This window comes from Doryrhamphus excisus, chromosome 3 (assembly GCF_030265055.1).
Source record: "Doryrhamphus excisus isolate RoL2022-K1 chromosome 3, RoL_Dexc_1.0, whole genome shotgun sequence".
NCBI lineage: Eukaryota > Metazoa > Chordata > Actinopteri > Syngnathiformes > Syngnathidae > Doryrhamphus > Doryrhamphus excisus.
Window position 1 is genome coordinate 8,896,089 of NC_080468.1, and position 24,239 is coordinate 8,920,327.

Consider the following 24,239-nt stretch of genomic DNA (forward strand, 5'->3'; position numbering starts at 1 on the left):
ATCAAAAATAACTAGCGGTAGCGGTTGAATTATTGTAATTACATTGCACCAATTGTTGTATAAATACTTACTAATAGTTACGAACACCTCTCCATATTGATTAATGAGATGTGTTTTCTCATGAAACTTATTATTCATTAAAAATGAATTAACGAAAAAAAAACAGCAGTGGCATTTTTTTGTACCTTGAGTACATCATTGTAATAAATAATAAACACAGCGTTTAATCTTGTTGGGCAGGATGATAGATGAGCTGTCTTGAGAGCAACAAAAAGATACAACACATTTGTCATGCTAGTTATTTTTCCGAGGGTTAAGACAGGTTATAAAGAGAGGTCACTTCCTGTCTGAAGGCTAATGAGGGTCCTGATAACAAAACGGAGCGGCCATCCCAGAGGCTGCTGATTGGGAAGTGAAATCACGTTCAGTCACAGATTGCGGTGATAGCCGAGCAGGCGTTGCAAAGAAAACTTTTCCCAGCAGACATTTCACCTGAAAGGCAACAGCCCCATTCTGACCTTGTGTGTGTGTGTTTGAGTGTGTGGGAGTGTATGTGTGTATTTTTACAGCCCCGTAGAATCAGAGCCAAAATAAATTAATGCAATATCTTCGCTCATTAGGTATGTGAAAGCCATGCCACTGTGAATGAAAAATGAGTGCAGCAGTGTGTGTGTATACGTATGCGTAATATAACAACAATATGTGTGATGGTGATATTCTTCTCTCAGCTCATGGAAAATAGAGAGTGTGATGGATGGAACAGGAGGGAACGAGTCACTAATGATGGACGAAGGTCAGAGCAATTCCACAGTTAATGATGCAAATTAAGCCTGACCCTCATTCGGCTGCCACAGGAGGGACCTCGGAATCCTGCTGTTGCTCGATAACACTGTCTGAACCTTGCAGCAAAACTCAAGACTCCAACTGAGGTGATCTTCCATGTATTGCACACGGCGCTAGAAGATGAGTGTCCTAACAGTCCTCATGAGAAAGGAGGAACGTGTACATCAGGGGTCTCAAACACGCGGCCCGCGGGCCAAATGTGGCCCGCAGGACACTAAATTGAGGCCCCCGCCTTGATATGAAAGTTTAATGTTAGTGCGGCCCGCGCAAGTTTGATATGGATGCTGTATGGTATCATGTACCCAGAAAAAATTATTACGTTTGATTAATGTTCATGTTAAAGGTTAAATAACTGTTAATAGTTATCCTCCCTATCCGTGTGGAAGTGGTACGTTTTTGGCTATTTAAGTTTAAAGGAAATAACTTGAAGGCTACCGTTTAGGTCGCCAGCTCTCTAGTTTGCGAGTTAGCATGTGTCTCAAGACCCTGCAGTTGCGCAATATGTTGTAAATAAAAAGAGTACAAATGTGACTATAGTCGTGTTTTGTCATGTCTACAGGGCTCTAATAATGCTTTGTTCATTTTAATCTGAAAAAAATAATTTGTCTACCCACCAACTATATGTGGTTTCTTAAGTTTTTATTATTTGCCGTTTTATTATTATTATTACTATTATATTTATTTATTACTGATTGATTGATTTTCTTGATTCTTGATTTGTTTATTTATTTTTCATCTTATTTTGTGCAGAAAAATAAAAAGTAAGATATTTGAGAACAGTGGAATGTTTTATCAGAGCTTTTCTTGTAGAAAATCGGAACCAAAGCACTGAAAATTTTTTCTGTTTTTAATAAATGTTATAACGTAATAAACGTTTTGTTTTTTTTTGGAAAACCTGATGCGGCCCAGCCTTGCCCAGACCCTAGCTCCAGTGGCCCCCAGGTAAATTGAGTTTGAGACCCCTTGTGTACATGATTTGCGTAGTGCCTTCAGTGGAAATGTAGATGTGATCCCGAGTAAACAGTATGGAGAAAATGTGGAGGGAGATGGGAAGGGGAGGGAAGCAGCATGACAGCTTTTCTTCGCTGCAAGTCTTTGAAAAGCAGCATGGTTCCAAATTCACATTGCAGCAATTTTTTAATGGGTATGTTCATATGGCTTTGACATAAATCCATAAAACAAGTATGCAATCTAAAATATTTCCCTGAAAATGAATGCAAACCATACACATGCACAAATGCACAGCCAAGCTGTCATGAATAAAGCATATGTGAAAAGAGATGATGTGTGTACCCAGGAAATGTGGCATGTAGGTGCAGGTATTGGTGCAAGCATGAGCTCCGCATACATGGCAAGGATGTCAAAGGCAGAGTAATTGCACTCCTTCATGGATAATGGTGACCCTGTTAGCCCGGATGCTTATTGGCTGCCTGTTTCTCTCATTCTAGTGGCACGACCAATGGGAGCTGTCGCTAACCGCTTCAGATGTGGGTATGAAGGGGCAGGATGACGAGAAAGGAAAGACAGACAACCAGAGGTAAAGGCAAAAAAAGAAAAAAAAATGGCTGGATGATGACGTGAAGAGAAATGGAGGGTGACAAGGAGAGATGTGGAATAAAAAGATAGCAGCGGATGTGGAGGAAGGGGGATGAATCCTTTTGTACCGAGGAAACAAAGGCTTCAGCTTGGTGTTATCAGCACTGGGAGAGACTTGCTTGTACAACACCATCACCACCATGTAATAATGTGGTCCTTCATGTGGAGAAGACCGATCTTCCTGCATCCTCTTCTCACCAAAGATCCCACAGGAGGACACACAAACACACATCCTGAGACAAACAGAGTATATGAGTGTGAATGTAAACACAGCAGAGCAAGAACACTGAGAAAGAGTAGGAGGAGGAGGCGGGTGAGGGATCTCCGGGGAGGAAGTTTCTGTAAAGGTCAGAAAAGCAGTTGAGCAAATAAGAGATGCTGCAGGAGCGAGGATGTATAATGGGGGGGTAGAAAATGGGCAGGATGGAGAGATTAAATGAAGGATGAGCTATAGCGGGAGACAGCGTGGCGAGAGCTCAGGGTGATAAACGGTTTTCCTGGTATTGGGAGGGTTGCATTTGTGACTGACAGCGGCCTGGTGATGTTATCGCAGCTATAAAGTGGAGCAGTGCGGTGACGGACCCGATTAGCTAATCCATGTCCACAAACTCCGAGCCATATAGAAGCATATTAGAATCCTAGTTACACTTTCATCGGGTTTAGATGTGCCAGTCACAACATTAAGCACACATACACAGTATCAGACAATCCATCAAAACACTACTCGCAAGGAACCAATAAATATTTTCATGTTGTTTTTATTAATTCACATTAATTCATTCCTAGGCTGCACGGTGGAGGAGTGGTTATAGCGCAGGCCACATAGCTAGGAGACCCGACTTCCAGCCTCGGGCATTTCTGTGTGGCGTTTGCATGTTCTCCCCGTGCATGTGTGGGTTTTCTCCGGGTACTCCGGTTTCCTCCCACATTCCAAAAACATGCTAGGTTTATGGTGTACCCCGCCTCTCGCCCGAACACCGCACCCCCGTGTCTCTCATGAGGATAAGCAGTTGAAAATGAATGAATGAATAATTCATTCCTCTCACCAATTCTTCCTCTCACCCCAAGAGAACAGCGACGAGTCATCCAAGAGGTCACAAAAGACCCCACAACAACATCCAAAGAACTGCAGGCCTCACTAGCCTTAATCAGTGACTCTACCATAAGAAAGACAACGGGCAAAATGGTCTGCATGGCAAAGGTTCCAAAACGAAAACCACTGCTGAACAAAAAGAACATTAAGAATCGTCTTAAGTCTTCAGAAGGACTTCTGGTGTTGTACCGATAGCTGCCGAACCCAACTTTATCTGAGTTATAGCAACCCTGCTCCCTGTATGCACACTTTATAATGCTACACAGACAAGCGCTTTTGCTCCATGACTTACACAAAATAAACAACCAAAAAACGTTGGAAAGGCGTCAGGCTTCAGCAAGTTTGTCGGCTAGTCCAGCTGCATACTGGCCCATGTTCAAATGCCGTTGACAGATTAAAATGTATTTATTTTGCTGGTAGGGAATCAGGAACTTCAACAACTTGTGCCTGATGTTTTCCTAGCCAGGAATTGGAAACCAATGTAGCTTTCCCCTACACCTGAGGAAACACTTCCCGGGAGACAGCACTAACATCGTAAACAGAGGAGCATATCTGGCCTATAGCACAAGCCCATATAAGGAAGCCCGGCAATCTGTGACATCACAAATTGCCAGTGTTAGGAATCCATCTAAAACCGAGCATTGGGAGACATCCTAAACTTCTTTCGAGGGCTCACTTCCAAATGCGTAAACTTCATTTTCTGAAACTTTGGCATTGTTTAACATGAAAATACAACATTTTAAGTGTGACAAACATGCAAAAAATAAGGGGGCAAACATTTTCACACCACTGTATGCTGATTCGCTACGAGGGAGTTTACACAGATGCACACAAGACTTCAGGCGCTGAGCTTCAAACTAAAAAAAAAGTTCAATATTAGCTATAGCCCAACTTTAAACACATTTTGTCACAGAGGACAATGTAGCTGCAGCCCTGACTACAGAAAAGATAACAGACAGTAAGATTTATCCCCTGGTTGAGCATCCGCTCGGAATTGGATCCGACTGCACCAATGTCACTGTAAAGCACTCAAACTTGAATCAGAGTAATACTTTGCCACTGATTTTTCAAAAATGATTTCCCCCCTAAAAAGTAGACACGGGGGTGAGGGGAGCTTCCCTGGGAGTATATTTGAACAGCAGGGTCCTTGAACTGAGAGAGGAATCCATGGGGCTCTGCCACTGAAGACACACTGCAATGATGGAAGTTCTCCCAGGGGAACATTCGGTTAAAATTCAAGGACTCTCACCGTCCCGCGTTTGCGTTCCCGCTAATACTTTCTCTCTCCCTCTTAGCGAGGTCATGGCTGAAAAGTTTCAATGATGCCTCAGGAGGCCTGGAATAATCATCCGAGTGTGCATCTATGTGTGTGTGTGTGTGTGTGGTGTTGTGCATGAGAACACTGCATATGCACACGACACCGGATGCATCACGGCTTGTTTGGGGGTGGCACCCAGTATGCACAGTAGAGCCAATGTAGTAGCTCATAATGTTTACAAGGACCTGCTGGAAAATCAGGTTAAAAGGTCTGGAGGGGGGGGGGGGGGGGGGGGACTCAGAGGGGTGCAATGGTGCTGAAACTAATAGAAAAAAAACACAAGGAGAACTTGGGAAAAAGGCAAGCTTAGACAAAAAACTCAAGAAGTAATATACTATATACGTATATTACTATATTACTCATATATTACTTATATATAACAGTCAAACAAGAATACAGACCCTGAAGGCATCAACAACTTCTTGGCTAACCTTTACAGCAGGGGTCTCAAACACGCGGCCCGCGGGCCAAATGTGGCCCGCAGGACACTAGTTTGAGGCCCCCGCCTTGATATGAAAGTTTAATGTTAGTGCGGCCCGCGCAAGTTTGATATGGATGCTGTATGGTATCATGTACCCAGAAAAAATTATTACATTTGATTAATGTTCATGTTAAAGGTTAAATAACTGTTAATAGTTATCCTCCCTATCCGTGTGGAAGTGGTAAGTTTTTGGCTATTTAAGTTTAAAGGAAATAACTAGGCTACCGTTTAGGTCGCTAGCTCTCTAGTTTGCGAGTTAGCATGTGTCTCAAGACCCTGCAGTTGCCCAATATGTTGTAAATAAAAAAGTATAAATGTGACTATAGTCGTGTTTTGTCATGTCTACAGGGCTCTAATAATGCTTTGTTCATTTTAATCTGAAAAAAAAATTGTTTACCCACCAACTATATGTGGTTTCTTAAGTTTTTATTATTTGCCGTTTTATTATTATTATTATATTTATTTATTACTGATTGATTGATTTTCTTTATTCTTGATTTGTTTATTTATTTTTCATCTTATTTTGTGTAGAAAAATAAAAAGTAAGATATTTGAGAACAGTGGAATGTTTTATCAAAGATTTTCTTGTAGAAAATTGGAACCAAGGCAAAGTTTTTTAAATTTTTTAGTTTTTAATAAATGTGTTTTTTTTTTTTTTTTGAAAACCTGATGCGACCCAGTCTCACCCAGACCCTAGCTCCAGTGGCCCCCAAGTAAATTGAGTTTGAGACCTCTGCTTTACAGCCTTTAGATGACAATTATAACATTACCCCAACAGTATTGTAACGTTTCACAGTGAAATGAATTATGTTTCTATTATTTGTTATGGGGAATATGAACAGAAAACAGCCTCCTGGTGTTCATCCTCAGTGGATCCACAATATAAGCCGTCAAACACTGAATTACAGACTGAGAAATGGATGGTTAGGTCAGGTAGAACAAGCTGTTGAAAATTGTCTTCTGCATGTTCTGTGCTCAAAGCTATTCAGTAGAAATCTGCAAAACAGCATCTGTAATCACCATGACAACCTTGGGGACTTGTACTGGGAGAAGCATGAGCCTTTAAAGAAAAACACGCTGAGAAGATGTGCGCTCACACACACACACACACACACATAGATAAAAAACATACATATCCCAAATATAGAGATAGAGAAAAGCAAGCAACGGATGGAAGCCGCCTTCAATCTTCTCCCATCTGCTTTGTATGCAGTCCTTCCCAAGGACAAAGACGATGAAGAATCGGTTGTGTCCTATTGTGATAGCGAGTGAACTGCGAGGAGAAACCATCTAAAAAAAAGGGTGAGTACTGTGTAGAAAAGGCAGCAAGTTGAAAATAGCCCGACTAGAGTGTCTCCAAAATAATTCCATTTCCTCCGAAGCCTAATTTTCTACCACGGGGGTCTGAATTATTCATTCTGGACCAATGACATGCAGGCGAGGGGACAGAGAGTCATTGCTCTATTTTGATTCACATAATAAATTCATGAATCAATGTTGAAACGGAGGGAAGAATGATAGCGGAGGCAGGGTACCGAGGGCTCAGGTCAGGTTGGGAGTTCTCAGTCGTAGAGAAGACTGGAGATGAGGCAGGAGCACGAGAGAGGAAGGTTCCCAAGATAAATACATTAAAGTAGCTTCTCCGTGGAAATCCACTCACATCATGTCGGCACAGGCGGATTAGCGCGGTGTGGAGCTGATTGGTTGTCACAGAAACCAAAGTTGAGTACGACTAGAGGATGTGAGTAGTTTGCAAAATAAATGGCATCCAATCGATTATAGAGGAGATACAACCGTCAAATTGCGTCAGTCCTCTTGAAATAAATGGCAGTGACTTTAACAAACTGGGTCAAACTGAGTCAGCTGGGGGCGGGGGGGGGGGGGGGGGGGGGGCAAAGAACACAAGCTAATGAACAACTCCAGGCTCACTCACTTTCATTCCATCTTTGTCAAGATTTGAACGCGGTCTATGCCCTCTGTTTTTGCATGCAAAAATTACGTTTGATTAATGTTCATGTTAAAGGTTAAATAATAGTTATCCTCCCTATCCGTGTGGAAGTGGTAAGTTTTTGGCTATTTAAGTTTAAAGGAAATAACTTGAAGGCTACCGTTTAGGTCGCTAGCTCTCTAGTTTGCGAGTTAGCATGTGTCTCAAGACCCTGCAGTTGCGCAATACGTTGTAAATAAAAAGAGTATAAATGTGACTATAGTCGTGTTTTGTCATGTCTACAGGGCTCTAATAATGCTTTGTTCATTTTAATCTGAAAAAAATAATTTGTCTACCCACCAACTATATGTGGTTTCTTAAGTTTTTATTATTTGTCGTTTTATTATTATTATTATATTTATTTATTTATTACTGATTGATTGATTTTATTTATTCTTGATTTGTTTATGTATTTTTCATCTTATTTTGGGTAGAAAAATAAAAAGTAAGATATTAACAGTGGAATGTTTTATCAGAGCTTTTCTTGTAGAAAATTGGAACCAAGGCAAAGTTTTTTTAATTTTTTTGTTTTTAATAAATGCGTTTTTTGGGGGGGGGGGTTGTCTTTGTCAAGATTTAAACGCGGTCTATGCCCTCTGTTTTTGCCTTGCAGGCAAAACCAAACTGATTTGTTATACAGGACAAGAAGTCTCCATCTGATTTAAAAGCGGAGACAAACAAGAGGTCAAAACGCGGTGGAGTACATGATTCAAGACACTTTTAGAACTGAAAGCGGGAGCCAAGAACAGAAGGATTGCATTTGAAAAGAGGCGGCTAACCTTTCAGCGCCGTGTAATCTCAAGCAGGTAGCGAGCGCGTTTAGCCTGTGACTCAACAATTGGCTTCTTTATTATATTTGACACATAGAAAGGACAAAGCAACACATATGTGCTTGCCTTCCTAAGGGACCTCCACATGGTTCCAGATCTGCAGGGAGGGTGACACATGTGTGCCTGTGTAATTGTGTGTGTGTGTGTGTGTGTGTGTGTGTGTGTGTGAGGGCAATCCGATGGTGAACAGTCCCCGGGCTTCTGCAAGCCTGTTTGTGCAGCAGCGAGGCAGAAATAATGTCTGAATCTGCGCTCCCTCAGAGCAAAGTGTGTGTGCGTAGAATAGGACGCCTGTGCTACAGGACATTACAGAAAATCTGGCCATCCACGTTGAAGGAAAAAATAGTAGCATCATAAAAAGGTTCTTTATATTCTGATGATGTTAAATACAAACACATTGTTCAGTCATGTTCACTGTTGATTTCAGGAGGGAGCAGTGGGCAGTGCTAAAAAAGAAAATAATACTTGGATCATTAAAATCCCATCTGCAGGATCTGAGTACTCCATCACAGTCTTCTGATGAGGCATTGCAGGAAAACAGAATTTCTTTTTTTTTTTTTTTGTCTTGCGGGTGAACAAAGTGAGGGATCAGAGGAGGAATCAATAACAAAAGCGCATTCATTAAAAGAGTCCTTATGGATCCCAAAGCTGTTCATCTACTGGGAGTCCCACTTCAAAGTGCCACGGAGGAGAATAGCAAAGCATGGAAGTGTGACTGATTGACCCTGTGTGGTAGACAGACTACTTTATCGCTCTTGGCCAGAAGTCATGTGGTTAGAGTTAATGAATAATACCCCACCCCGCTGCCGTAAGGTTCAGGTGCACAGATGGCATTAGATTAATTAAATAGACACACAAACACATACACGTGCATACGTTCTGTAATCAGGTCTTCAATTGGTTGCACAGTTCAAATATAGCACAATACATTTCCCTATAACTCCAGCATAAGTAACGTTTTTGTACATGTTGATCATCAAGATGATAATTCCTCCCGCCAGTTATTAACACGTGATGTCACAGCAGGTTGTTCTTGTCGTATTCTCAAATACATGTATGTATTTGAGAATGTATTTGAGTAAAATGCATGTGGAAATCAGCCACATATGGATTTCAACAAATATTTTGATTAAGATAGTTCATTACAAAAGAAAAGGGTTCAAAAAACAACAAAGAAGTGTAGTTGCAGAGTCTTCGCACCCCCCAATTTGCAGTGAGCAACAACTGTATACAAAAGCAGGAGGACCTATTATGCTTTTCCACTTTTCTGACCCATAAATTATTTAGAATGTTGTATTCTCATGTTAAACGATGCCAAAGTTTCACATAATGAGGTAAGCGCATTTGGAAGTGAGCCGTGAAAGAAGTTCGGGATGGCTCAAAATGCTTGGTATGAAAAAGTGTTTTGTGACTTCCTTATATGGGCGTCGTTGTAAGCCGGATAAGCTATGCTCCTCTGCTAGCAATGGCTCGTATAGGAAAGCCACAAACCAGAAGTCCTTTTAAGCACTCGCGAGTGTGGGTGGAATACATGAAAACAGACCGTTTCCGCGGGAACCACAAAATCCAAAGAAATACAGCTGAATAGGTGCAGATTCTGGAAGAACTAGAAAGCTTTGTGTGCTGGTTGTCACGTGTCACTGCTCTATGAATTCAAAACTCAATACAAAGGGCAGAAAAATTAGCATAATTGGTCCTCTTTTTTGGGGCGGCACGGCGGTCTAGTGGTTAGCATGCAGACCTCACAGCTAGGAGACCAGGGTTCAATTCCACCCTCGGCCATCTCTGTGTGGAGTTTGCATGTTCTCCCCGTGCATGCGTGGGTTTTCTCCGGGTACTCCGGTTTCCTCCCACATTCCAAAAACATGCTAGGTTAATTGGCGACTCCAAATTGTCCATAGGTATGAATGTGAGTGTGAATGGTTGTTTGTCTATATGTGCCCTGTGATTGGCTGTACCCCACCTCTTGCCCAAAAGACAGCTGGGATAGGCTCCAGCACCCCCGCGACCCTCGTGAGGAAAAAGCGGTAGAAAATGAATGAATGAATGGTCCTCTTTTTGATTGGAGCTCTAAAAAGCTCACAAAAATTAAAAATGGGGATTACTTCATATCAGAAAACTCTTGCTGGGTCTCATACAAGTTCATCTAAATGCTCCAACTGTATAAATGGCCAATTATTCAATAAACAATAAACAAATATACCACCCCCTTTGGAACGGATTAGTAATGGAACCTGAGGTATAACTGTAAACAATAGATAACCTGGTGCTGATCGTTCCAGATGGAAGTCTGGAAGGTTGCAGTAACTGCCTCGTATTATGAAGTGATGACGACCGAGAGCATTGCAGCGTGGAACAGGAGATTGGTGTGAAAAGAGCTTGAAGTGTGACGGCGCCTTTACACATATTCTGAAAACAAGACAATATGCTGGATTTTAATTGGACATTAACACATCAAAATCCTTTGATTGAGCATATTTCCGTGAGGAGTTGCTATGGTGACGCTAACTGTTCATAGTTTCTCCTGAGTGAGAAGAAGTAATGCAGTGTAATTAGTAAAAATGTTTTTTTTTTCATAGTTCAAGTTTGCTTTTAATCAAGTTTTTGCTTTTAATCTTTTAAAATTGACGATTCTTGTGGGACGATGGGCGCTGAGCCGAATCGTCCAACCTCTAAATGATATGATGATGAAAACATCAACACTCCCACAACACAACAGAGAAGCACAGTGAATCTACAAATGACAGGTTGCTGTTGTAACTCCTGGCAATCAATGCAATTACCACGCTATGGTTGCATCTCATCTTGCTCCGTTTATTCATCAAAAGCTCGCAGACAGTGCAGTCTCGCATCACATCAAAGAATGCACCAATTCCCTGCTCCACTCGCAGCAGGCGGAGGCTGAGGTCTACATGTGGAACAGGCTCTTGGTGATCTCTAAACAGCATGCATCTAATTAATCATTCCAATTTATGTTTTTACCATTCCTGAATGGATCAGTCATACAATATGTGTGAAATTACCTGGAATGATTGGAATGAAAATCCTAGGTAGTAGACACCAGGGCTCGCAATATAACAACACCATTTAAAGGTCAGCTTGAAGGTCAGTATACTGGCTGGTACAAAGTGTCCATGACTGAGGCAAAACTATGCATTTAAAGCATTGTGAATTTTGGAATGTACTTATTTGTAAAATGATGAATTAATAATTGATGTGTGCAATGCTGTACTCATCTAAAGTGAGCAAGAAGGTTTGTTTACCAATTTTCTGGTATATTTGAGCATGTTGGAAATGTATAAGTCTGGTTATTTACATACACACCCAAACACATAACCATATTTTTGCGTCCATGTGTAGATGATAGGCAAAAGAACTTTGTTTTATGAGATATCCCCCTATACATGTGGACAGGGCCTCAGTGTATGACATTCATTCATTTTCTACCGCTTATCCTCACGAGGGTCGCGGGGGTGCTGGAGCCTATCCCAGATGTCTTCGGGCGAGAGGCGGGGTACACCCTGGACTGGTCATAGCCTCTGAAATGCACACCAAACCATGAGCTTGAGAGCTCTTCAAGTTTATTTCACCAGACAGTCCAACAGTATCACCCCCCCCCCAGCACACACAACAGGCCTCCTCCCCAACAATCCACCCAGCCCCTTTTACCCATGAAGGGCCAACCATAATTCCCCAATGAGAGGGTGAGGAAATTTATCTAAAAGGTACCATATTTACAATTTCAACACCCTTCCTTTAGGTTACAAAAGCCTTTCAATATTACCACACTTAAGTTCCAATTTCTGTATACATTTTAAGCACTAGATTAAACCAGAAACTACCCAGTTAACCCCCCCCCCCTCCCCCTCCTCCAGGTGACACTTGGGAGAGTCCAATCAAGGTGATCATATGCCTCTGGCCTGCACTCATATGGGCATGCCTCCATGCTTGTGCCCTGACCAACCACCTCAAAGAAAGGAGAAACTAATGAGAAATTAGGAACAAAACCAATGACTTCTAAATGAAAAACTAACCAACTAAAGTGGCAATTAAACAACTTAAATATATAATTAAAGTACTAACCAGAATGTATGTGTAAATAACAAAAGCCAGCTATATAGTACATACAGGAAACATGACAGTGTGTAGGTGGGGCATACATCTGATTAGTGAGGGAGGATTGGCAACTCCATCACAGTCGCCTGCCAATCACAGGGCACATATAGACAAACAACCATTCACACTCACATTCATACCTATGGACAATTTGGCGTCACCAATTAACCTAGCATGTTTTTGGAAACACGCTTGCACAGGGAGAACATGCAAACTCCTCACAGAGATGGCTGAGGGTGGAATTGAACCCGGGTCTTTGAGGTCTGCACGCTAACCACACGACCGCCGTGCAGCCCCTGTGTATGACAAGTATTTTTAAAATTGATTTTAAGACATTACACAGGCTGTAGAAAGTCATGGCCTATAATAAATGTTTCTGCAACAAGGTATTATTGGTGACAAATAAAAACTGTCAGGCACCATGTTCCAACTCACATGGTCAGCAGGTCTTACAAATTAACTGCTTTTTACCTAAGAGGATGTTAAAAACAATTGGAATCATACAGAAATACATTTATAATACAGTTCAATTGATACATATTTTTATTTTATGTTATTATTCCATCCATCCATTTTCTATACCGCTTATCCTCACAAGGGTACACCCCGGACTCGTCGCCAGCCAATCACAGGGCACATATAGACAAACAACCATTCACACTCATATTCATACCTATGGACAATTTGGAGTCGTCAATTAACCTAGCATCCATGGATTTGGAATCGAACCCGGGTCTCCTAGCTGTGTGTCCACCGTGCAGCCTTTATGTTATCATTCATTAAAAAAAAAAATGTCATCATGGAGATGTCTCCCCAAAGTGCACGTCACTCCAACACAATGCATGTACACCTCTTCTATAGCACGAAAATAGCACACTTAGGACAATAACATCATTGAACAAAGTACAGTTTGCAAAAAGCTACACAAAATGAGTTTTGGAAATGCTTTCCAAAGGTTCATGACAAAAACTTTGTGAGGACAGATGGCCATAAAAAAAAAATCAGCTTTTGTACAAATTGAGTGGAACCTCTGTTTTTGTCATTCATTTATTCCAAAAGGTCACAAGAGAACCGAAACATACATTTTGAATACATACTGAATACATTTTTCATTACACACACTGGTCCGGCTCACTGTGTGTTATGTGTCTCAGTTAAACCACTCCCTTCTGCAACATGTGTCAACTAAGGTACCTTTGCTTAAATTATAATCCCATTGACACTTTACGAATTATTTCTTGAATTTAATAGTGTTCCCTATCTTCTTTATCAATGTTTATAAATGAAAAAAAAAACTTAATTCCTCTAACACTCAGAAATACACAGGACACTCAAACGCGTCAAGATTGTAAATTTAAAATAAAGCACCAATCATTTAAGAATTTGAGTGTTTTAAGATGCAGCCTGAATTATAAGCAATTCTAAATGCTTATTCATTATAAAGTCCGAGACACACAATACCAAGTGACCATAAAACTTTCTGGTAAAGCCCAAGCATCCACAAGGGAGAGTATAAGCGAACAGTCAGACTGGCTGAAAAGATTCTGAAGGCATGGGGTCACATCTGAGAAAACGCTGTGCGGAAAGTAAATTAAAAGTAAGCCAAGTGAAAAGGGCAAAGGCCACACAACTCCAGTGTGTGAAGAATAGGCTATTGTAGGAAAGGGAAATTACAAAAAAAAAAGCTGAAAGAAACAGGAGAAGACGAAGAGGTCACAATAAGACCCAAAAAAACCTTTCCAGAGGAGTGTCCATGCACTTTAGAGTTAATTTAACTCACTGACTTAGTTGAAATGTTGTGCTAAATGATACTGAAAAGAAGATAATTAAATACAATTTAGTTATAGGGACCGCTGATGCAAGTAAGCTTTGTGCAGTAAATTCTCCTGGGGCTCATTGTGTATGCATGTATAGCCTGTGTGTGTGTGTGTGTGTGTATGTGTGTGTTGCCCTTGTGTGTGTCTTTGCCCTTGTTCATGTGTGCACCTCCATCAGCATGCAGCAATCTAATAGCAGCAATCTTCCACACAGGCCAATCACAAGCTCCTTGGCGCATCACTCAAGGTCAAACATTGTCCACATGGACATGCACACACATTTGGGGATCAAAAGCTCCCTAAGCATGTCTTCTCATCCTCTGTCACCTCGCCAATCAAATAGACTCACTACACAGTCCATCATGCTCCTTAAGTAGAAACCCTTCCTTCCTAAAGATGCATCTTTCTGCACTCAGGATCTCCACTTTCCTGAAAAAGCCACAAATAGAATATGTACTTGGATCATAGTGGGATGTGGACCGCTGTGCTGAAGTCACTGGGCATGAACAACAAAGATTTCTCACACCAGGCCATTTATACAGTGCTGGACTTGAACATGATTCCCTCTCCCGGTCCCTGCTGGCCTGCGCAAATTCACACTGAGAATTCATGCTCCAAACTGTTTGCTTGTCCTTCTATTCTGAGGAATTACTGCAATTTCATTGACTTGGTGGATTATTGTCTTATTCGGATGGATGGATGGCTTTGCAATGCTGCATCTGTCCACCATAGGAAGGAGCCCAGAACCCAGAGGGAGGCTGACATCATTGCAGCTCCCTGGCAGGCAACAATAACTGCTTTGACTTTGCTTGGAATGCATTATGGCGGAATGTTAATATATATATATATATTTTGTTTGTATATTTCTTAAGTACACCTTTTAAGTGTTCAGTTGCTGTGCGATGACTTTAGTGTTTTAGCCAAATACAAATGTACAAATGGCCCAGTGTGAGCTAATCTCAAAGTCAATACAAGCATCAGCTCTTTTACATCAGTGCGTGGATTTCCATCAAACCTGAATGAAAATATCTTTCAAAGGTGACCTATTCTTTATTTGAATAAAGTCGTGTTAATTGTCAAAAGTACAGTACAAAAACAAACACGGGCCAATGAAAACAATATCCTTCAGTGTGACTTTTGCAGTCATTTCTGCAACACCAGGAAAATAAAAGCGGCTGCGGAAACCCATGCAGTTCAGAAGATGAAAAGCACATTAAACTGACTTCCTTGGAAATGGGAAGATGTCCAACAGCACCAACAGTTCAGAAAGTGTCAGACTCAAAAACCTTGTTTTGCAATCTACTGAGCGGCGGGTCGAAGCACAGTGGATAACGTGCACACTCAAAACCAGAAAAGAAGGTGGTGGGAAAAGAACAGCAAGTGCTCTGGATTGATTGAAACTGTATTGTGAGGGTGTGATAAAGAAGCGTTTGTGCAGTCATACTATCACGATGCCAAAGACTTATAATAACTCAGCATAAGGTTTTTGTTAGCTTCAGTGTCCATATTCTCAAGAAAAAAACAAAAACACCCATCAAACACCTTTCAAGTTTTGATACAGATCTAGGATTGGATTTCAAACTGGACCGGAAGTGTCCAGTGGGTCTATCATCAACCGTGTTTGTCTCCTAATTGACTTGATAATCTCCTTTTATTTAATTGGCAACACTGCTGTTGCATTCCCTCTTTGCCGCTTCGCCCCTCTTATCAGTCTTCTTTGAGATAGTACAAGCACACCTCCAGCCTCATCCTTGTCTGCTCACATGAGGATTTGACAGGCTCAGCAGCAAAAAAGGACAATGATTCTGTGTTTCTGTGAGGTTATGTACAGTATACAGGTGCTGTGTGTCTCTTTCAGTGTATTTGTTTTTGGAAGCTAACTCTTTTACTCTCTTTTCCACACAAAAGGGTGAAAAGGGTGTCAAAATATCTGCTTGTATTTTTCTGTCAAATACAACACAACACGGTGGTTGGATTGACATGAAAGAAGCAACTAATAATAAGCCATAAAACTGCAGTCAGGGAGGCTGTCAAAAATATAAAGAAAAATAACATAAAAGAAATATTAATATGGCGGCACGGCGGTCAAGTGGTTAGCGCGCAGACCTCACAGCTAGGAGACCAGGGTTCAATTCCACCCTGGAGTTTGCATGTTCTCCCCGTCTCCGGTTTCCTCCCACATTCCAAAAACATGCCAGGTTAATTAGCCACTCCAAATTGTCCATAGGTATGAATGTGAGTGTGAATGGTTGTTTGTCTATATGTGCCCTGTGATTGGCTGACCACCAGTCCAGGGTGTACCCCGCCTCTCCCCCCAAAGACAGCTGGGATAGGCTCCAGCACCCCCGCAACCCTTGTGAGGAAAAAGCGGTAGAAAATGAATGAATGAATGAAATATTAATATTTGTCCATTGAACTGTACAATAAATACATTAAGTAAAATAAATGGAAGATACCTAAAGTGAGCTTCTCAGCTTTGTGTGCAAGCTGAGTTGGTTGAGTTTATGTTTTTCTGCATGTCACCAATAATATAATGCTGCAGAAACATTTATTATACACAATGATTTTCTAAAGCCTGTGTAATGTTTTTGATATGCAGCAAGAGCAGCATCATTGGTCTTGCTAATCAGTAAAAAACAGTAAAATACATAAAAGGATTGAGGCATGTGTGTCACTAGCGATTGCAAACTCAAATGTATTCAATATATTTTTATGCTCTAATGAATGAATGAATACATTTTGCTGCAAAAAAGTATTATATATACACACCAGAACTCACCAAGAGGTGATCATACTTTTACAACAAAGTATGATTCATTAATTCCTTCATTTTGTACCGCTTATCCTCACAAGGGTCGCCGGCATGCTGGAGCCTATCCCAGCTGTCTTCGGGTGAGAGGCGGGGTACACCCTGGACTGGTCGCCAGCCAATCACAGGGCACATATATCTGTTGCAACATGTCCCATATAAAGTAACACACGTCATCGATGTGGTAAAATAATATCTCAAAAACTGTTGTAGTAACCTCTAAATCAGGGGTGCTCATTAAGTCGATCGCGAGCTACCGGTCGATCGCGGAGGTGGTACTGGTCGATCGCTGGTCGATCGCGGCGTGACATTAAAAAAATATATGACAACTGAATGTTGCCCTTCGGGCGACCAATCAAATCAAACGACGTCTCTAAGTGCAGCAGAACTTACGATGTCAGCCTATCATCCATCCCCGTTACTTGATTGACATACAGGACAACCAATCAGATGACAACTGAATTTTGACCTTTAGGTCACCGCTCATGCGTAAACAACGATGCAAAGTGCTAAGCTAGTCGGCGAATTGCGAGATTTTAAAGCCCTCGCTAAAGTTTATGGTCACTAAAATGAGTGAAGGAGCTGGACCAAGTAAAAAGGCAAAAACTGGACCAAGTAAAAAGGCAAAAAACATATCACTTCCATACGGATATGGAATATTATACGGATATTGTGATACGGATATTATCCATGACTGATAAACATTTGGAAGTGTGCGTGAGCCTGGCTATCAGCAGCTACTGTCCGGACTATGCATCCCTGGCTGGTTCAATTCAGTGCAAGTCATCAAAGTAAACTCAGGTAATTACAAAAAATGTTAATAGTTAATTATGTGTGTTTTGCAATATTGGCTCATTTGGTTATGTAAGGTACATCAACATACATTGTACGTACAAATAATCCTCAATACATTTGAAAATAAATAGATGTTTTGCATTTTTGTAGTGGGTAGATCATTTTGACTCGGTCATTTTAAAAGTAGCTCGCATGCTGCAAAAGTGTGAGCACCCCTGCCCTAAATGGTAGATACCTAAACAGGTTGCTCTTTTGTAAGCCAAATTTGTCTATTAACATTTGGAAACGACGGGACTTTATTTTCAATTACTGTACCTTGAGCCTAAATGCCTTTCCTTGTCTCCTTGTCTCCTTGTCTCCTTTCTGTGTGTCAAAGGCTATCCTATCCGTCTTCCAAGGTATTTTGAGCACAACCCCAAAATAAGATTTCTTGATTAGCAATAATGTAAATCCAGTTAATCTGTTCCAGGCACCCGGAAATATTAATATTATTAATTGTTTGGGAAATCGATATTACACAACAATATAGTTTTAGGTGAAACACAAGAAAGTACACAAAAAAGCCAAAAACTGAGGTTAAAGTTACACCAACAAGATGGAAAACGAACTGTGGGAGTGGGAGCTAAGTCTTCCAGCCTGCACTGTCGATTGTTTTGGTTGTTTGACTTCAATGAAAAGGAAAAAACTTCCAACAAAAATAAAGCTACAACCCCAAATAAGTTAACGAGGAACAGGAAATAATGAGCTGATTATATGATTACAGGCGCCGCTTATTCAGCGCCAAAGTGCCCCCACAGCTATTTCATATTTGCATACAGGATTTAGTATGCAATGAAACATGAAGTGCCTGCCCTATATGAGTCGACAGTCAGGTTCAATATGGGGGAAATGGCGATGCAATTAACACAGATTCTTCAATTTAATGTTTAAAACCGGGTATATGGAGGAAGAATAAATGCGGTGCAGAAGAAGTAAAGGCGCTAAGGTAATTGCTTGGCGTGAAGAGTGAAAGAAGAGATCAGGAAGAGACGACAGTCTATGCTGAAATTGGAATGGTGCAAAAAAAAGCATTTGATGAGGAAAAAAAGAAAAAACGCTATACCCCTCATGCTAACCTGCTGTCCTGTTCTTAGCCACAACGTGACCCAACACATGGCCGTGCATGTCAAGTTACCACACTCACAAGCACAGCTATACATGTCCCATAATACATTAACAGGACCTTCGGCTGCAGTTGAACAAGTTACGTAGTCCTGAATAATCTTGAGACGGTGGCTTTATGTCAAAGCAGGCATCAACCGGTGGGTTTATTTACATACTACAATGTTCAGTTTTTGAGTGTTGAAATATATACACACATAATCCTGTGTCTTCTTCTGCAAGTACCTAAGGTAAAGTAGGTAGCCTTGTCAGAATAGGTAGCCGTCAACCTTAAAGATCAGTGCACACACATACACACACATCTCAATATGAAGTACTACTATGAAAAAGAACCACAATAATAAAACTGCAAGTAAATGTGGGTTTGAATGTGTGTGTGAACCTACCCAGGACTGAATGGTGGTGCCTGATGCCGCCTCATCTGTCCAGCTGTGAGTGAATACGAATGTATTTTCCGTCTTCTCGGTTAACCAAAAATGCCGCCGCACGTGCTGTGCTTCTCCGGTCTCCCCGTTTCAGTGTCTCCCCGTCTCACTCTGGGAATCTGGCATCAGTACCTGCCACTCAAACCTCCTCTTCTCCTCTCCACCTCCTTCTTCAGTCCCTCCCTCCAGCAAGGGTTGCATATACACACACACCTCCTTTCACTATTGCTTGGTTATTTTGTCTGGAAAAAAAGGAATTCCAGGGACAAAAACACCGGCATTCAGAAAAACGGTGATGGAAGGGTTGGTGGTACATGCAAGATTTTCTTCTCCGTGGAGGACTGTGTGTCCATGGGTCAAGGTGCCCTCCAGATCCTCCTTCAGCTGAGGTTGTCACAGAGGAGACGGAGAACGGGGAAGTATCCCCATGCCTCTGCTCGCTTCAGTATGATCGTCTCTCTTGTTTAGTATGCTTTTCATCTCTTGCACTCTCCCTTCCTCTCTCTCTCTCTCTCTCTCTCTCTCTCTCGCTTGCTTTATCCCCCCCCCCACCACCTTTCTCCATTCAGTCACTGCCTATCTGGTACTCAGGCTGTTTGGACTCACAATTGACGGAGTTGTCTTGTGTCTGGTTCAGTACAGCTTCCCAACATCCAGCCGGGAGCAAAAAAACAGAGTGATTAGAGAAAAGACAGAACAGAAGCCAAAGACATTTTTTTCACATTTGGGGAGCTTTTAGAGGTCAGTGGAATGGCCCCCTTGACCCTTTTTCAGCTTGGCCCAGGGAGGCTTGGCTTGGCCCAAGCGACCATGTGGCGACATTGAGCGGACATTAATTTAGTTTATGCCTTGAGGGACAAAACTACTGGTTTGACATCTCTACCTCTGACAGTGTACATATATCTGGATGCCAAAAGAAAATGCAGTTTTTCTCTGACCCATTTTCCACTAACTACAGTATATGTACTGACTATGTATTAGCTCGGAAAGCTACTGTGCGGTATTAGATGGTATGTTTATTTGTTTCATATGTGAGTAACATCAAATGTTAAAATTGCTAAATTCAAATTGTCTAAAAAGGAGTAGGAAGAAGCAGAGCTTATATCTTATGTTCATTGTTGATAATTCATGTACACCATGACTTTCATTTGTTGACACTTACAATATTTCACTTTCCGACACTTGTCGCTTACATACGTATTTTTCCACTTCCAGTATGAAAGGAAGGCATTTGAAGAATAGTTTCAAGTTAAAATAATGACATTATAATTCTTGTGCAGTATAAATGGAGTAAATACAATTGGAATGAAATTGTTAATAATAAATTTTAATTAGTAAAATATGAAAGAATAAAACATTTCTGGCCTATAAATGTAGCTAAAATGTTGTATTCTCGTGTTAAACGATGCCAATGTTTTATTTGGAAGTGAGCCCTGAAAGAAGCTCAAAACGCTCGGTTTCAAAAGGCGTGGTAAAACTACCCCTTTGTGATGTCACAGAGGCGCGGACTTCCTTATATGGGTGTGGCTGTAAACCAGATAAGCTCTCTGCCCTGCAATAAACTCTGCTCCTTTGTTTATGTTGCTAGCCTAGCCACATTTGTTTATAATTCTTAAATACGCCACCATCAGACACAAAAGATTGGAGTTCCTGATTCTCTACCAGCAAAAAAATGCATTTTAATCTCACAACGGCATTTCACACTGGACTGTTTTGTTAACAAGTGGGACTAGCCAACAAACTTGATGAAGGCCTACACCTTCCCGATGTTACCTGGTCGTGTGGAAGAGTCAGAAGAGCAAGCAGTAAGTAACAATTTATCAGTGTCCTAACTGTTTAATTCGTGTAAGTCATGGAACAAATGCGGTTGTCTGTGTAGCATTATAGAGTGTGCATAAAGTAAGCGGGCTTGCTCATAGCCATTTCTCATCACAATTAGTGCCCACATTAGATGTTAGCGATGCTGCAGAAAACCTAATGCCAAAATGCTAAAGCTACTTTCCATTGAGAGATGTCTTGAAGTAACCTCTTTTCTTGAGAAACTTCTGACTGTCGAGTCTCATTATTGTGACCTTTCAAGCACTTGGGAATGGGACCAACCACAGCAAGTGGGTGTAGAGGCAGGCTGTGGAATACATTAAAACTGACCGTTTTTGCAGTAACCACGGAATCCAAAGAAATACAGCTGAATAGGTGCAGATTCTGGAAGATCTATAAAGCTTTATGTGTTGGTTATCGTGTGTAGAATAATTAATGAAAGACATTTTGCTTGATGGCAATATATATATATATACACACACATATATACATATATATATATATATATATATATATATATATATATATATATATATATATATATATATATATATATATATATATATATATATATATACATATATACATATATATATACACATATATATATATATATATACATATATATATACATATATATATATGTTACATAATGCTTGATGGCAATATATATATATATACACATATATACACATATATATATACATATATATATACACACACATATATATACATATATATATACATATATATATATATATATATATATATATATATATATATATATATATATATATATATATATATATATATATATATATATATATATATATATATATATATATATATATGTTACATGTATGCTAATATGGTTTCAAAGCACTTTGACTACAACCCATAGGGAGCACCATAAATATCAGTTACAGCCTTGCCAAAAAATGACGACAAACTTTTCAGAGTATATGATGATAATAAGTCCCTGGGATATGTTGAAGGCATTCATGCATTTACCAACCCTCTGTAGTATTAAATGATCATTTTTCCTGATATGATGTTGAGGACTATAAAGATCAATGGCTTTGTAAAGTCCATCCTCCTCCCCATTTTGCCGGAAGCACACAGAGCGAAGAAAAAAGACAGCGAACAAGACAGAAAATTCACATTATCATTGTTGTGTCAGGCCAAATCAGATCACAGGTTACTGATGACAACAAAACAAAGACACACACACACACAGATACACACATAGAACCACTAATATATACCTTCCCAGCCTGCCTGACGCTCCCTATAGTCCATGAGGTCATTGGGTGGTAAATGTCATGGAACCTGGAAGAGCTCAAGAACTTGAGCAGGAAATGCAATCTTCACAACCACCGAGAACACATATAAATTGGCAGCTTATCTTCATGCTATTTCCAAAAGCAAATCCTCCATAAAACTGATAAGTTAACATGAAAACTACCGTGTAGTACAAGAAGGAATTGACTTTAACACCACAATAAAATGGTTCATACACTGACGCAGTGGGGTAAAGCTTCACTATGAATGATGGATATTAGGCTCTGTAGCTAGAGCGGTAGTTCCCCCTCACTGTGGCCGGTACACCGCAGCCATGTCCGGATGGTGGTGTTACGTTTTCTTCTTCTTGTGGGTTGATGGTGTGGATAGGCAACCACATTTGAGGAGCATTGGGCATCTAGCGGTGCTACAAATGTGATACGGGAACCTGATGGTGGTTGAAGCCAATATTATCCCATCCTCAAAATACAGCAGATCGGCTGCCGATTCCTATTTGTTCTCTAGAACAATGATTTTCAACCACTGTGCCGCGGCACACTAGTGTACCTTGAGAAACCGTCAGGTGTGCCGTGAGGAATTATCCAATATCACTTTTTATAATTAACATTTATTAATCATCATTTGCAAATATGATGTCAATATCCATTATGTCAATATCCATTATGTCAATAGTATACATGGACCCAAATATTCCAATTGCATTTGGTTTATTTGCTCAAACGGAAAGAATTGAACAGGGATGGAATATTCCTTTAACCAATCCGATTGAGGTATCTTGTACCCGCTCAAACGGAAAGTTGTCAGGGTGCCTTCTTCTTCCTGGTGTTTTTCTTCTTCTGTTGTTTATTGGCGGTTGGCAAGCAGCTTTCGTATGCATTAGCGCCATCTGTGGAACAGAATCTAAACCCTTCTATACGTCATTCACAAGAGCAGTTTTATTAAAAAAGAAAATATATGTCTATATAAAACATGTCCTGAGTTTAATTATAAAATATTAGCAAGATTGAATTTGATCTTTTCCTGTTTAAATTGATCCCGGGTGCGTTCTTTCAGCGCATGCTCAGATATGACGTAAAACGCAGATCCAGACGTTCTTCACTTTTAAAAATGGAGGCCAGCAATCGGCACTGGACTAAGCAAAGTTTGTTTTTGATTCAAACTAAATTTCAAGACTGGACAGACGAAAAACTGGCAATACGGAGTTATTCCAACAAGTGAAAGAAAAACTTGGGGAAGCCGGTATCACGTGATGTTGATGTTTACGTTTTACTGGGCATGCCCTATTGACTATTCTGGTTGATTTTCACGGCGCATGTAGACAAGAGATTGGAATATTCCTTTCTATGGATACCATTGTTTCCCGAAAGGTCATTGGGAAAGAGAAAAAGTGGTGATGTAAAAACGTGGCTACTGTGGAGTGTCTGTGGTGTAAAGACTGGCAGAGCAATGTAATATTGGTCCGTGTGGCAACACCTACCTTGTTCCTCCCATAGACTTATTGATGCACGTGTGAGGTCGTGGTGACATTTTGGAACATTTTTGGTTAGTGGTGTGCCACAAGATTTTTCCAATGTAAAAAAACATGCCGTGGCTCAAAAAAGGTTGAAAATCACTTCTCTAGAATAAAGTCAGAAAACGTCAACATTTGTTTGGGGTCTAGAAATGTAGTAACGCAAAACCAACAGGTGGCAAACATCTTCCTCTTTGGAGTGGAAGCTTTTCTTCCTGCCACTCACACACACAACCTGGATAGATGCGAGACACTGATTTGGCAACAAAAACAGAGGAGTTCTGATGCTCATTTTTTAATACAATGGTGGTCAATGAAGCAGTCATCAAGTAGCTAAG

At 40.6% G+C, this 24,239-nt stretch overlaps 1 protein-coding gene across 2 annotated transcripts in view; it reads right to left on the bottom strand.

Moving 5' to 3' along the window:
* Positions 1-19,747, bottom strand: part of LOC131125050 (leucine-rich repeat and immunoglobulin-like domain-containing nogo receptor-interacting protein 3) — a 57,707-nt gene extending 37,960 nt beyond the window's left edge. The window contains exons 1-2 of one of the 2 annotated variants that reach the window (XM_058066184.1): positions 19,233-19,747; positions 10,412-10,557 (exon numbers count right to left, since the gene is read on the bottom strand). The gene's annotated coding sequence lies outside the window, so the exon portion shown is untranslated. The remainder of the gene's footprint in view (positions 1-10,411; positions 10,558-19,232) is intronic. The other variant, XM_058066183.1, reaches the window with a different exon arrangement.
* Between the last annotated feature and the right edge of the window lie 4,492 nt (positions 19,748-24,239).